At 48.7% G+C, this 16,095-nt stretch overlaps 1 protein-coding gene across 3 annotated transcripts in view; it reads right to left on the bottom strand.

Annotated features, from left to right (window-relative positions):
* CHAF1A (chromatin assembly factor 1 subunit A) overlaps positions 1-16,095 on the bottom strand; it is a 205,977-nt gene that overhangs the window by 163,211 nt on the left and 26,671 nt on the right. The gene's annotated exons all lie outside the window — the stretch shown is intronic.

Raw genomic sequence — 16,095 nt, 5'->3', positions numbered from 1 at the left:
CAGAAACTGACTCGGGGTAGTCGAGGACTTCTGTAAATTGACTAACCATCCCAGGCGCGTCAGTGTCGATCGTGATCGAGACGTTGACCTCGCAAGTCCTTGAGGGTGGGGGCCTTGATGAGAAGGTCATCCAGGTATGGAACGACTACTATGCCTCTGGAGTGCAGAACGTTCATGGTAGCTGCCATGACCTTTGTAAATGTTCTGGGAGCCGTGGCGAGACCGAACGGGAGGGCCACAAACTGGTAGTGGTCTTGGTTGATTACGAATCTGAGAAACCTCTGATGGGCGGGAGCAATCGGTATATGCAGGTATGCGTCCTGTATGTCTATGGAGGCAAGATATTCTCCTTTTTCCATAGACGCAACAATTGACCGGAGGGATTCCATGCGGAAGTGACGAACTCGAACGTACTTGTTGAGTTGCTTGAGGTCTAGTATGGGTCGGACGTTGCCTCCCTTCTTGGGCACCACGAACAGGTTGGAGTAGAACCCTCTGAAGCGCTCTTCTGCTGGGACTGGTACTATGACTCCTGCTCGCAGGAGGGAAGAAACCGCTCGACGGAAGGCCTGAGCTTTGAGCGGGGATTTTGGAGGGATAGAGGGAAAAAACCTGTGCGGTGGGCTGGTAGTAAACTTGATTTTGTATCCTGAAGACACTATTTCCTTGACCCACTTGTCTTCTGTAATAGGCAGCCAGACCTGCTGAAAGAGTAGCAGTCGTCCACCTACAAGTGGGGTGTCTTCCAGAGGGCATGAGTCAGGATGAGGGAAAAGTCTGAGGTTTTCCTCCTTTAGGTTTTGCCTGGCTTGCCTTTGATTGCCAGTTCCTTTCCGGCCTCTGTGCAGCATGTGTGTTGTCCCTGCGGGGGGAACGATTACGGTTTTGTGCTGGGCTTGAGACTGACCAGCCTGAAGAATTCCGAAAGGATCGGAAACGAGATTGATTACGCCTTTTAAACGTGCGTTTTGGTCTTAGTTGAGGGAGGGAAGTACTTTTGCCCCCGGTAGCATTGGATAGCATTGTATCCAGCTTTTCACCGAAAAAACGGCCACTGAAGTACGGGAGATTTGTTAGGGACTTTTTTGAGGCCGCATCCGCTTTCTATTCTCTTAGCCAGAGAATACGCCGGATTGTGATGGCGTTTGATGCTATTCCTCTTGCAGAGTCCAATGCTGCATGGACCATGTAATCTGCCACCACTACAATTTGCACCGCCTGGTCCGCCAGCTGAGGATTTGAAGCTTGAAGGCCCTTTTGCAATAGATTAGCCCAAGCCATGATGGCCTTGGCTGCCCAAACTGAAGCAAATGCGGGAGCCAAAGAGGCACCTGCCGCTTCAAAGATTGAACGAGCCATGCGTTCGACTTGTCTGTCTGCTGTGTCCTTGAGGGTTGAACTGTCTGGCATGAGAGAAGCGTTTGTGCTGCCAGCCTAGAGACTGGAGGGTCCACTTCAGGCGGATCTGTCCAATCCTTGGTGTCTTTTGCTTCCAAATACTTGCAATTGGCGAATTTTTTCTCAGGCTGCGAAAAATGCTTAGAAAGGATTTTTTGAAATTCCGGGTGATTAGGGAAGACCTTCGATGGTTTCTCTACACTTTCAAAGGAAATCTTGTGTTCTGGTGCTTCCGGGGTTGGATCTGAAATGTCCAGCACCCGAAGGATGGAAGAGACGATATCCTCAACTATCGCAGTATTGCTAGGGGGACAAGGGAGCAAAGCGTTCTCTGTTTCGTTATCTGAATTGGAGTCACATATGCCCTCTGAGTCCTGCGCATCGCTAATGAGCTCCCTAGCTGGCGAACTAGAGCGGAGGTTTCCCGTGGTCTGGGATCGTTGTGGAGATCCGCATTGTCCTTCTCTATCAGGGGACGGCCTCGGTGACCTGAGGCCACTGGGTCTTTCCCTGGAGGGGGGAAGACCTATTGCTATGTGAGGACGCAGATGAATGCGACCTGTGGGTCCGCTTACGCCTCGAACTGTCGGAAACGCCCTAATCAGGAGACCGGACGTCCCTTTGCTGGGTAACGTTCATAGCCGAGACATGACCCTGCAGAGCCTGCAGTAATGTGGAGGTCAGGTTATCTATAGATTGTGTCATAGACTGCGACATCCGAGTCGCCCATTCCGGCGCAGTAGCGGTCGCAGAAGCGTTGGTAGGGACTTCTTGGGGTTCTGATCCTGTTTTGTGGGTACAATCCCGGCAGTGCGGGTACGTGCTGCCGCTGGGGAGAGTGGCCTTGCAGGCTGTGCAGACTGCATAAAAGCAGTCTTGCCTGGTTCTTCTACGCAGAGGAAAGGAGTGGGAGAGCGCTATATGGTATAGGAATTCACAGCTGAGTACCAAGGACCCAGCTGTGATCTTACCCCACCGGTGCTCCCCCTTAGGTCCAGCGCTGATGAGTCCCACGTCCTGTGCCCCCCGGAGACTGCTGTGCTGTGTTCTTCCAGGTGCAGCAAGATGGCCACAGGATTCTGAGGTGGAGAGGGAAGGGGGCGGAGAGCTGGAAAAGGGCGCGCTGGGCCATGTAAAAGCGCGCCCCTCCTGCCTCGATCCGCCCCTTCTATGACACTGCAGTGTCATTTTCGTCATCCGGGGGGCGGGAATGGGGCGGCGACTTCGGCTAGGCCGAAGCCGCGGCCTAAATTTGAGGTCTCCTGCCCAGTAGGGCTCCAGGACGGTGCGGTCGTCCGCGCGGGGGGGGGGGGGGTCGGATTTAAACCAGACCACCCCAGAATGAAAGGAGGGCTGGTGGTGGGGCCATATATGTGACTGGGGCCCTGTGGAGGGTCCCTTGGGGAGCCATTGGGGCGCAGGGAGCCCGGTCTCTGATAAGTGCCGTGCCTCGCTGCACCTCCCCCGGTCCCAAAAGGAGCCCACAGGTGGACTGGGGTCCCTGGTGCCAGGTACAGGCCCTACCTGCGGTGTCTCAACCTAATACCACCAGAGGGGGATTAGGGAGGGTGCTGCTGTCACCGTCAGGGGGCTTCATCGTCGCCTCGACCTCGACCCAGAGCCGGACGGAACTGAGGAAGGAGGGGGGTCTCGACCTCGAACCAGTACCCGAGGGACTGGTGAGGGAGCGACATGGGGAATAGCCACCTCGACCTCAACCGGGTACCCCTAATAGGGGACCGAGGAGGGAGCCATGCCGGGAGTCTCGCTGGAGACCCTCTTTTCTTCATCTGTAGTCCTTTGGAAAAAAACAAGGAAGAAAAGACAGAGTAAAAATTCTTAGGTGTGCCTCCTGCGACACTAAGCAAAAACTGGAGAAGGCTGATGCCGTCCAGGGGTGTATACTGCAGAGGAGGAGCCAAAGATAATCTTTTTCAGATGCATAGTGTCGCCTCCTAGTGGACAGCAGCATAACACCCACGGTTCTGTGTCCCCCAATAAGGCGACAGAGTAAGTTAAATGGTTTTTTTTTTTTAAACATTCAAAAAATTCCTGTGAAGCACCTGAAGGGTTAATAAACTTCTTGAATGTGGTTTTGAGCACCTTGAGGAGTGCAGTTTTTAGAATGGTATCACATTTGGGTATTTTCTATCATATAGACCCATCAAAGTTAATTCAAATGTGATATGGTCCCTAAAAAAAATAAAATAGTTTTGTAAAAATGAGAAATGGCTGGTCAACTTTTAACCCTTATGACCTAACAAAATAAAATTTTGGTTCCAAAATGGTGCTGGTGTAAAGTAAACATGTGGGAAATGTTACTTATTAAGTTTTTTGTGTGCCATATCTCTGTGATTTAAGGGCAAACAAATTTAAAGTTGGAAAGTTGCTAAATTTTCAAAATGTTCGCCAAATATTCGTTTCACAAATAAAAGCATGTTATATGAATGAAATTTTACCACTAACATGAAGTACAATTTTTCACGAGAAAAACAATGTCAGAGTCACCGGGATCCATGGAAGCGTTCCAGAGTTATTACCTCAATGGGACAGTGGTCAGAATTGTAAAAGTCTAGTTACTTACCGGTTAACTGAATTTTTCCGAGTCCATGACAGCACCACCTGAGAGAGAGGATCCGCCCTTCAAGAACAGGAAACCTACAGATACAAAAGGGTGGCACCTCTCCCACACATCAGTTGGATTACGTAGCTTGAGAGGACCGCCATGTTTAATGGCACAAAATATATAAACAACCTGAGCTAGTCAACACAAGTGAAAATTATAAGTTGAAGAAGTGCGCACCCACACGTCACATAAAAGGGAGGGAACTAAGGGTGCTGTCATGGGCTTCCGAAAAATACCCTTACCAGTACGTGACTTAATACTTAAGGCCTCTTTCACACATCAGTTTTTCGCCGTCAAGCGCGATCCGGCTTTTTTTTGTAAAACCGGATCCGGCGAAATGCAATGCTGGATCCAGTTTTTCCCCATTGACTTGCATTAGCGCCGGATGGCATTGCGTTTCATCCGTTTTTTTGCCGGATCCGGCTACTTGTCTCATTCCGGCGTCTGGAAAAAACGGCTACTGTAACGTTTTTTGTCTCCGGCGAAAAAGCCGGAAGCGCTGGATCCGATGCTTCCGGCTTTTTGCCACAATGAAAGTCTATAGGCGCCGGATCCAGAAAAAGACGGATCCAGCCACCGGATCCATTTTTTTAAGTCTGCGCATGCTCAGATCCAATTGGTCAGCCCCCAGGAAACAGATATAACCTGCTAGACGGATCAGGCAGAAAAACGGATCCGTTTCTACAGTTCTCCAAAATTTATGCCGGATCCGTTTTTTCTAAAAAATAGCCGGATCCTGCCTGACGGCAAAAAACTGATGTGTGAAAGTAGCCTAATTCAGACTCACATGACTGCACCACAAGAGAATTACAGAGATGTAACACTATTTTAGGGAGGGACTACAGCCTGCATTACCCTTAACCTGAAGGTGATATCTGAGGAATCACTCATGTCTAGCCTATAATGGTTAAAAAAGGTGCAAAGGGATGACCACGTAGCCGCCTTACATATCTGGTCCAATGGACACTCCAGATCTTTCTGTCCAAGAGGTTGCATGGCTCGGGTAGAATGCACCCTTAAGTTCTGCGGAGCTGGACCGCCACCTGCTGTATAAGCTAGAGTTAGCCTCCCTAATCCATCTGGCTAATGTACATTTTGAAACTCTAAAGGCTCCGGCAACCTAAGCGACTTACCAGCGATCCCGACACCGATATCAAGGTGTCAGGACTGCTAGTAAGTCGCTATGTGATCGCTGGTGAGCTGTCACACAGACAGCTTCACCAGCGATCAGCACAGCGATGCCGAGCGCCCGGCATCGCTGGCCATCCCTGTAAAAAATAGAATCAAAATAAAAAATATAGTTATTCTCACCTTTCGACGTCCCGTTCAGCCATCCTGCCTCTCTCTACGCTCCGGTCCCAGTGATCCTTTGCGAGAATGACCGCGAGATGTCACGGTCTCGAGGGATAACAAAGTCTCGCGGTCATTCGTGCAAAGGATCACTGGGACCGGAGCGTGGAGAGAGGCAGGATGGCTGAACAGGACGTCGGAAGGTGAGAATAACTATATTTATTTTTTTTATTATTTTTTACAGCTGATCGCTGGTCTCCCGCCTGTCACACGCAGCAATGCGTGCTGGCCAGCGGGAGACCAGCGACCAAAGAAATGTCCAGAGGTTTCTTCCAGCGATCCCGGCAGGGGGGCCGCTCGCTGATCGCTGTCACACACAGCGATCTCGCTGGTGAGATCGCTGTTACGTCACAAAAGTTGTGACTCAGCAGCGATCTCTCTACCGAGATCGCTTTGTGTGACGGGGCCTTAAGACCCTTCCTAGAGCCCTGGAAGGATATAAATAAGGCATTGTCTTTTATCCAGGGATTAGTAAGAGATACTGTAATAGGCATCTAACACCTAAGGTATGGAGTTTTTTCTCCTGGTTAGTGGGGTTAGGGAGGAAGGAGGGGAGAACTCTCTCGTGTTCTGTGGAAGTCTGAGGCAACCTTGGGCAAGTAGGCAGGGTCTGGCCTAATTACTACCCTGTCGTTCAAAATCTGCGAGTAAGCTGGGTTTCTAGAGTGTCTGTACATCGCTTATTCCACGTGCCGATGTAATAGCTACCAAAAAGGCTACTTTGAGAGATAGAATGTTAAATTGAGGCAGACACCATGGGTTCAAACGAAGTCTCCGTCATAACCGTAAGGACTAAGTTTAAGTCCCATGGTACGCACCTTACCTTGTGTATGGGCCTAGATCTGCCAGCTGCTTTAATGAAACTGGATATCCAGTAGTTCTTTGCAACATCACAATTAAATAAGGCACCTAGGACTGAAATCTTTCAAGGTGCTAGTAGCTAACCCTAATTCCACAGACCCTTCTGCAGGAATTCTAAAGTCTGTCCTATAGGAACACGCTTTTCGGTTTTAAGGTCAAAAGTGGTTAGAAATGGTCTCCAGGTTCTAGCATAGATTTTGGTTGTTACTGATTTTCTACTTTTCAGAAGGGTGTATTAGATTGAGGGAAAATCCGATGCCCTTCAATAATGACCTTTCAAACTCCAAGCAGTCAGGTGGAGCTCTGCTACCTGCGGGTGATTGACCGGGCCATGGAAGAGAAGATCCGGGAGATCTGGAAGTACCCAGGGGTTGCAGACTGACATTGTCCTCAGCCATGAAAACCAGGCCCTTCTGGGCCAGAATGGGGCAATAAGAATGATCTTTGCCCTGCGTACTCTGATTTTCCTTACTACCAGTGGTAACAGGGATAATGGGGGGGGAATGTCTTAGAGTATTGCGGCTTAGAAAGTCTGCTGTGATATTCTCCTTTCCTCTTATGTGTAGCGCTGTTAAAGATAGAAAATGTCTTTCCGCCGTCTGGAAAAGGCATTCCGCTCCCTCTATCAGAGCCTCGGATCAGGTCCCACCTTGGTGGTTGATATACACCACTGTCACCTGGTTGTCTGAGAGAATTCTGACATGGTGACCCTGTAGTTACACAAGCAGTTTTTTTTTAATTAACAGCTCTACTGCCGATAGTTCCTTCAGATTGGAGGAACTTTCTACCGAGGGGTCCCATTGTCCCTGGACCATGATATCCCCCATATGGGCTCCCCACCCTGATATCCTTGCATCTGTAGTTACTACACGGGATAAGCGATTCTCCCAGGGAACTCCGGAGGACAAGTGTTTCTTGTTAAGCAACCATTTTAGGGAATTCAAGGCAGATGGACCTACTGTCATTTTACCGATTAGGGACCCCCCCCCTAGGGCTCTTTCATTAGATAAAATATCTCTGAAGGGCTCTGGTATGAAACTGAACCCATTTGACGGCCGGGATACAAGAAGTTAGGGAACTTAATAAGGACATGGCCTGTCTGAGGGTCATGTAGGGTTTATTTACCGCACGTGAAACCTGATGACAAATATGAGAGATTTTGTCAGTTGGCAGCTGACATTCTTGTTTTTCTGAATCAAAAATGAGGCCGAGAAATTGCAAAATAAAAATAATAATGGTTAAAAAATGCTGCTGACATAAAGTAAACATGTGGGAAGCGTTCCAGAGTTATTACCTCATAAAGTAACAGTGGATAGAATTGTAAAATTTGGCTTTGTCATGAAGGTGAACAGCCGTATCAGTGTTTCATTTTTGCAAGATGACCGTCTTGAATTACGATATTCATTTTAACACGTAACAAAGTGAAAAACAGGACTTTTATGCCCCGCTTTGCCTGGCAAGCTGCAGCTTGCATTGGTATCATTTTGGGGTATATACGAACATTTGAAGGTTATTTATTTCACATTTTTGAGGAAGTGCAACTACTAAAAAAGAAAAAAGATGGATTTTTGGTTCTTACCGTAAAATCTCTTTCTTGGAGCCTTCATTGGGGGACACAGAATACCATGGGTGTATGCTGCTGCTGCTAGGAGGCTGACACTATGCAAAACAAGAAAATTAGCTCCTCCCCGGCAGTATACACCCACCGACAGGCACCTCAGTTGGTGAGAAAGCAGTAGGAGAAGCAACGGAAACTCTCTAAACATATGTACCAACCCAACAGGGGACTCAAAGACCCAACACGGTACAATTTAAAAGGGAGGGTGCTGTGTCCCCCAATGAAGGCTCCAAGAAAGATTTTACGGTAAGAACCAAAAGTCCATCTTTCTTTATCGCCTTATTGGGGGACACAGAATACCATGGGACGTTCCAAAGCAGTCCCAAGGGCGGGAACAGCAATAAGGAACGAAAGAACAGGAAAGGCTTAGGTTGGCCGGTGCGCCACCGCCGCCTGCAGAACCTTCCTACCAACAACTGCATCAGACGAGGCCTGGGTATGAACCCTGTAGAACCTCGCAAATGTGTGCAAGGACGACCAAAGTTGCAAAGCCGAAGCCTGGTGTCGAACGGCCCACGAAGCTGCCACAGCCCGGGTGGAGTGAGCTCTCACTCCCGGAGGGGGCCGTTTTTCCTGAAGTCGGTATGCTTCCTGAATGGTAGAACGAATCCAGCGAGCGATCGTGGATTTGGATGCCGGAAGCCCCTTCCTGTGACCTTCAGAGATGACCAGCAATGAATCGGATTGACGAAGTGAAGCGGTCCTAGCGAGGTAGACACGCAAGGCTCTAACATCATCCAGCTTGTGGAGTGACCTCTCAAGAGGGTGAGAAGGAGCCGGACAAAACGATGGAAGAACGATATCCTCGTTGATGTGAAAGGAGGAAACCACCTTTGGCAGGAAGGAAGGAACGGGCCTGAGGACGACTTTATCCTGATGGAGCACCAGATAAGGAGAACGGCATGACAAGGCCGCTAACTCAGAAACTCTTCTGATGGATGTAATGGCGATCAAAAAGGTCACCTTCCATGACAAAAGTGACAAAGGAATGTCCTGGATGGGCTCAAACGGCGCCTTTTGGAGAGCGCCAAGAACGAGATTGAGATCCCACGGTTCTATTGGTGAATGATGAGGAGGAGCCACATGAGCGACTCCTTGAAGGAACGTCTTAACCTGCGGTAAGGAAGCGAGCTCTCTTTGAAAGAGGATAGACAAGGCAGAAACCTGGCCCTTCAGGGTACGGAGAGACAGACTCGAATCTAAGCCAGACTGGAGAAAACCCAGTATGGACGGAATGGAAAAAGCCATTGGAAAAACTTTTTTATCGTCGCACCAACGTAAAAAAGCCTTCCAACACCTGTGGTAAATGCGGGAAGAGGCTGGCTTCCTGGCTTTGATCATCGTCTGAATCACCTGGCTGGAAAAACCTGATTCTCTTAGGATTGCGGCCTCAACGGCCATGCCGTTAAATTCAGAGACCGAGAATTCTCATGGTAAAAGGGGCCTTGCGAGAGAAGATCCGGACGGACTGGAAGTCTCCAGGGAACGTCCGCGAGCATGTTCACCAGTTCCGCATACCAAGGCCGTCTCGGCCAGTCTGGAGCCACAAGAATTACTGGAACGCCTTCCGATTTTATCTTCTTGACCACTCTTGGGATCAAGGCAAGAGGTGGAAAAAGATAAGGGAGTTGGAACTGGGACCACGGAATTACTAGGGCATCGCAAGCGACGGCTAGAGGGTCCCTGGACCTGGCTACGAAGCGCGGAACTTTGTGATTCATCCGAGATGCCATGAGGTCGACGTCGGGAGAACCCCAGCGCTCGCATATCTGATCGAAGACTGAGGGATGGAGAGACCATTCGCCTGACGCTAGGCCTTGACGACTCAGAAAGTCGGCTGCCCAGTTTTCCACCCCTGGAATGTGCACGGCGGAGATTGCTGGGACGTAACGTTCCGCCCAGCGCAGAATCCTGGCCACTTCCGACATGACTTGGTGGCTGCGCGTGCCGCCCTGATGGTTTATGTACGCCACAGCCGTGGCGTTGTCCGACTGAATGCGGATCGGCTTGCCGACGAGAAGGGGTTGCCAGCGAAGAAGGGCCAGAAAGATTGCTCTGATCTCGAGCAGATTGATAGGAAGAAGAGCTTCCTGAGGGTTCCAGTGTCCTTGAGCCGTCCTCTGATGAAAAACCGCTCCCCAACCCAGGAGGCTGGCGTCGGTGGTGATGACTTGCCACCGAAAGCGGGAGGAAGGACCTCCCTTGGAGGACTGATGTAGACATCGTCCACCAAGTGAGGGATTGCCTCACTTTGAGGGGGAGAAGAATTGGCCGGTCTAAGGACCTCGTCGTCTTGTCCCAGGCTGAAAGGAGGGACAGCTGAAGAGGACGAAGGTGAAACTGTGCAAAGGGCACTGCTTCCAAGGAAGCTACCATCTTCCCCAGAACTTTCATGCAGAATCGAAGGGGAATGGGCGTTGGCCGTTTGAGGGCTCGAATCCCTTCGAACAGAGCCGCAAATTTTTCCCTCGGAAGAAACACCCGGGCCAGGTTCGTGTCGAACTCCATGCCTAAAAAGGTCAGACGCTGAGTGGGGCTGAGGACGGACTTTTCTTTGTTGACTAACCATCCGAGACGGTCGAGAGTATCCAGGGTTATCTGAAGACTTAGGAGACAGTCTTGACGGGACGAGCCCTTGATTAAGAGATCGTCCAGATAAGGAATGATGAGAATCCCTCTGGATCGAAGGATGGCCATGACCGTCGCCATCACTTTCGTGAAAACACGGGGAGCGGAGGCTAGGCCAAAAGGGAGAGCCGTGAACTGGTAATTATCGTCCTGAATCGCAAACCTGAGATATTTCTGATGATGCAAGCAAGCAGGGATGTGAAGATAGGCATCCCGTATGTCCACAGAGCAGAGGAATTCTCCGGGTTCCATTGAGGCTATCACTGATCGAAGAGACTCCATTTTGAAGTGAAGAATCTTCACGTGGCGATTGAGCAATTTGAGGTCCAGGATTGGCCGCAGGGAACAGTCTTTCTTCGGGACTACGAAGAGATTTGAGTAGAACCCTGAAAACCGTTCGTCTGAGGGAACGGGAACAATCACTCCGGCGGAAAGAAGGGAGGAGACGGCCTGAAAGAATCCTGGAATGTGGGACCATTGTCTTGGAGGACGAGACAGGAAAAAACGCCTGTCTGGCGGGGAAGAAAATTCGATCTTGTAACCGGATGCGATGATTTCCCTGACCCAAGCGTCGTCGACAACCGACAGCCAAGCGTCCACGAAAAAGGAAAGTCTGCCTCCCACCCTGGAAAAACTTCCAGGTGGGGGTGCCCCGTCACTTGGAGGCAAACCTTCCGGAACGGGCACCTGAGGACCTGGAGTATTGTCCTCTAGATCTCAAGCGGGGAGCGGGCTTGTAAGAAGGTTTCTTCTGCTCTCGCTCCCTAGAAGCGGAAAGACGCTCTTGCTGGACAGATCTCTCTGTGGACGAGAACGGACGAAAAGGCCTAAAGGGCCGAAAACCCTTTCTATTAAAAATGCGTCTTGGTCGAGACTGGGGGAGAGAAGTACTTTTACCCCCAGTGGCATCGGAAATTATTTGATCCAGCTTGGCCCCAAAGAGCCTAGAACCATGGAAGGGCAGATTGGTGAGCGACTTTTTCGAGGTGGTATCCGCATTCCATGACTTTAACCAAAGAACTCGGCGTACAGCTACTATATTGCTGTTAGCCCTAGCTACACAACCGGCCGCATCTAAGGAGGCGGCTAAAAGGTATTTACCCGCGTGATTAATTTGATCTGCTAGATCTGCCAGCTCGTCCTGGGGAGCTGCCGCTAAGATGCCCCTGCGAAGAATTTTTGCCCAAGCCGAAATGACTTTAGCTACCCAGGAGGAGGCGAAAATAGGGCAGAGGGAGGCACCGGAGGCCTCAAAGATAGACTTCGCCAAAGATTCTAACTGCCTGTCCGTCGGATCCTTAAGTGATGCACCGTCTGGAAGGGACAGAACTGTCTTAGAGGCTATGCGAGAAACGGGAGGGTCCACTTCAGGGGCTTTGGTCCATTTAGAAAGCAAATCAGCCTCAAATGGGTACAGAACATCCAAATACCTGCGGCCCGAAAAGCGTTGCTCAGGGTGCTCCCAATGTGTGGCTAGAGTAGTATCAAACTCGTAGTGGTTTGGAAAAGTTTTAGATGGCGGTTTTGAACGTTTAAATGGAACAGAACATTCCTGAGGAAGGGGCTTGTCCTGCTTAATCTCCAGGGTTTGGAAAATAGCTGAAAGAAGACTATCGACCATACTTCGTGTTTTAGACATGTCATCTGCTTCTGAACTAGATCCTGATTGTGGATCGTCGTCTGACCTAAGGTCGTCCACTGAAGGAGACGGACACCTGGATGAAGCAGACGGGCCTAGCGAACTGGAAGACAAGCCCGATAGGAGACGCTTCCTGGACATCCTATTCGGCCTGTCCCTCTGAAGGTCGCGGTCAGGAGCGGACGACTCACCCTGAGAGGCGGTCGGAGCAGCGGTGGCTGAAGATAGCTGAGGCAAACGTTCTAGGACCTGGACCAGGGACTGAGAGACTTTGGTCAGATCGGATACCGACTAAGACATAGGTACGGCCCATTCTGGGAGAGGAGAAGTGCCCCCATCACGGGAATCTGTGTGCTCCTGAGAGGCCGACATAGCTGAAGGACTGCAGGACGGGCAGAAAGGAGATGGCTGACCCGAAGCCCACTTCCTTTTACAGCGCGCACAGGCGTAATGAGTAGCGGTGGGCCTGAAACAGAGCTCCCCTGCAGGGTTGGGCATAAGGAAAACTGCGCTGAATGGCCGCGGAAATTGGGGAAAGAACTGCGGAGGAGGGCTAATATCTCTGCATAGAGCAGAGCCTACCTAGTTCCGGCGAGCAGCAGAAACGCTGAAGTGTCCCCCAAGCAGCGCAGAAAGGCAGGACTGAAGAAACAGGAAATGCCTGATGAGGTGAGCGGAGCTTAGCGGCTGAGCCGCAATTGGAGCTGACATGAAGGAAGGGGACGAGGAGCCCTGTGATGGGCTAAAAAAGGCGCGAGGAAAGCGAGCTCAGAAGGAGGAGGAGGCGCCCTGAGAGCGGGAGCAGAACTGAAAGTGAAAGTCAGCACCGCAGCCCCGTGATTAAATCGCCCAGGAAGGAGAAGATAAAGTCCCTGTAATGGAGGTACTGGCGCGCAGGAGAACTGTGGAAAACCATGGCCAGCTATGAAAACAGGGAGAGAAAATCCCTGTATTCAGCCCTTTAATATGAGTGGAGAGGCGCGCGGCTGGCGAGAGCGGCGCCCGTCAGGCAGGGAGAGGGGCGGGAAATTCAAATAGCCTGGTGATGTCCAGTTACTCACCAATGTGCCTCTTGGGGATGCTGCGGGCTGGAGGGATCGTTCAGGCACCTACCTGAAGTCCCTGAAGAGGATGACCACAGGGACCTCTAACAAGGGTAGTGGCAAGTCGCTGGCCGCTGTCCTCTGTACCCGCTTTCTGTAGAAGACGGCATTAACCTCTTGATGGCGAGGGGAATCTTGCGATCGCCGTCTTCCTCTCAGCCCTGTCCCGAGAGAGGGGTGAGGAGGGGGATTTTGGCAAGGACCAGCCACCTGTCCGCATCCCATAGCACCCGGAGGTGATATGGGACAAAGTCCTGCCGGCGCATTGAGAGTTGCGATGTGGGATCACCACACTGCTCGCTCAGCCGCCTGATATGGGAAAGCAGAGTGAACTTTCACCCTGTTTCCCGACTTGAATCTGCAAAACAAAAGACAAGAGAATTAAAAAGTTCCACTAGAACACCTAAGGAAAGAAAAGGTTAATTGCGGATCTGGGAAGATCCCGGTCCGCCTCCTACAGACACTAAGCACAAACTGAGGTGCCTAGTGCCTGTCGGTGGGTGTATACTGCCAGGGAGGAGCTAATTTTCTTGTTTTGCATAGTGTCAGCCTCCTAGCAGCAGCAGCATACACCCATGGTATTCTGTGTCCCCCAATAAGGCGATAAAGAAATTAAGTTCTACCATTTCAATTTTTTTGCTTTACAGCGTTTGTTTTGTTGGAAAAATGAGAAATCGATGGTCAACTTTTAACCTTTATAACTTCCTAACAAAAAAAAAAAAAAATTGGCTCAAAAAATTGTGCTGATGTAAAGTAGACATGTGGGAAATGTTATTAACTATTTTGTGTGACATCTCTCTGATTTAAGGGCATAAGAATTCAAAGTTGCAACAGTTTCCAAATTCTCGCCAAATTTCTGGGGGTTTTTTTTTTTTTTTTTTTCCACAAAATAAACAAGTTATACCTAAGAAATTTTACCACTATCATGAAGTACAACATGTTGCAAAAACAATCTCAGTCAGTGGGATCTTTGAAGCTTTCCAGAGTTATTACCTCATAAAGTGACACTGGTCAAAATTGTAAAAATTAGCCTGGTTAACATGCAAACCACCCTGGGGAGGTAAAGGGGTTAAGCTTCCCTTTGAAATGGATTAGGAACTCATGTAAGCAAATTGCTCTTTGGGGAATGAAGACTTTTAAATTAATTTCAGAAGTGATCAGTAAATGGCCTAATAATGAATAGGCAGTCAAAGCTGGGGTTATCTCGATGTGTGTACACGGAGTGACATCACTGTAATGCAAAAAATGTTAAAATTACCTCAAAGCGTGTCCGTGTCATAGCTATGCAGAAAACTGGTGTTATATAAAATATCAACACAAATATTGCGAAGTTTCTAGTTTCTTCAGTATTCCCATGTGAAGCACAAGTCAGCAAACCAGAGTTTCTACTGCATCAAGAGGTCCAATTAGCGAATGATTGGAGGGATTTGGGGAACAAAATTGTTGAGCATATAAATTAGTCTGGGCCACTATGTGCTTCAAAAAAAACTCATTGAAAAAAGTTCAAAATGGCAGACCTCCTAGAAACGGACTACTGATTCTTGCTTAATCACCAAAATCAAGATTCTAAGAATCATAATTTGTGAGGGTTCGGTCATATGCAGTCATCTGTTCTCTACATGGTGATGGTGGGGTGTTCATTCTCACTGGGAGAGGGGATGGATTAGAAAACAAAGGCGTATCGCTCCTAGGTCAGGTAAAACCTTTGGGATAATTAGACACACTAAAGAAAAATGATATTATAACAAACATAATATTCACTGATCAGCAGCATCAGGGGGATACATATAGAACTGTGCCAAGAACAATTCAGAATCAGTCAGAAGCAGTAGTGATTGACAACAGGTAGAAGGTCATTGCACCACAAATCCCAGCAGGAATACAGACGTTCAGCACAATGACCACCTTACATATTTTTTTAAAACTGGAATAAGGCTGAGCAGATTGGTCATTACATGTTAAACTACTGTCCGACAGAGCTATTGGGTTGTTTGCGCGTCGCCATCCAATCACATACGGTAGCTTCAATACTGCTGTAATACAAGAACTACCTATGATCGGTGCCATCACAGCATCGATCACCACTGGACACCCATGCTATAGGAATTACTTTTCGCTGTTTAAACTGAAATTATCAAGCCAATTGCAGTTATGTCCAACAGGTGATTGGTAAAGATGCTTTACACATCATTTTTCAGGAACAATTTACCCATTAGGACATCCACATGTCAAATGTAAGGAGGTGGTTAATCATTTAAGGTACAAAATCTACTAAGCTATGATATTTAATACTAACAGAACACTAAGCATGGGTAAAGATCCAGAGATGCACTGTTCAACAATGAATACCAACAAACAACCTGTGCTATGTAACATTTTTATTTCATTATGAGCAACATTAAATACAAAACAAGACAGAGTATCCCAAGGAGACCACTGCACCCACATGTATATACATATGGAAAGGATAGCTTCATGATACAAAAATCTCCATGTCTAATAAGGTATAACTCTAGACTTCCAATGAGGGCCAAATCTGCTAAACTAAAAAGCTTGGATGAAACACAAGTGTGTGGGGGGGGGGGGGGTCTTCTGAACACACTACACATATCCCCCATTTGTCACATCACCTGACAAGTACAGTCTCCTTAATCTAGCAGACTTATTCATCATTAAGAGTCTAGGGCTATAACTTATTAAACAAGGGGATTTATGTACCATGAAGCTATGCTTACCATATGCATATACATGTGTGTGCAATGCTCTCCTTAGGATACGCTGTCTTGTATTTAATCATCTTGTTGATCATATTGAAATAAAAATACACATTTTATGATACTTCATAGCACAAGCTGTTAGTTGCTAAAAACTT

This window comes from Dendrobates tinctorius, unplaced genomic scaffold, assembly GCF_039654945.1.
Source record: "Dendrobates tinctorius isolate UK_male_01 unplaced genomic scaffold, ASM3965494v1 ptg000011l, whole genome shotgun sequence".
NCBI classification, from domain to species: Eukaryota; Metazoa; Chordata; class Amphibia; order Anura; family Dendrobatidae; genus Dendrobates; species Dendrobates tinctorius.
Note: the sequence above shows the minus strand (reverse complement) of the source record. Positions and strands in the feature narration are given on the sequence as shown.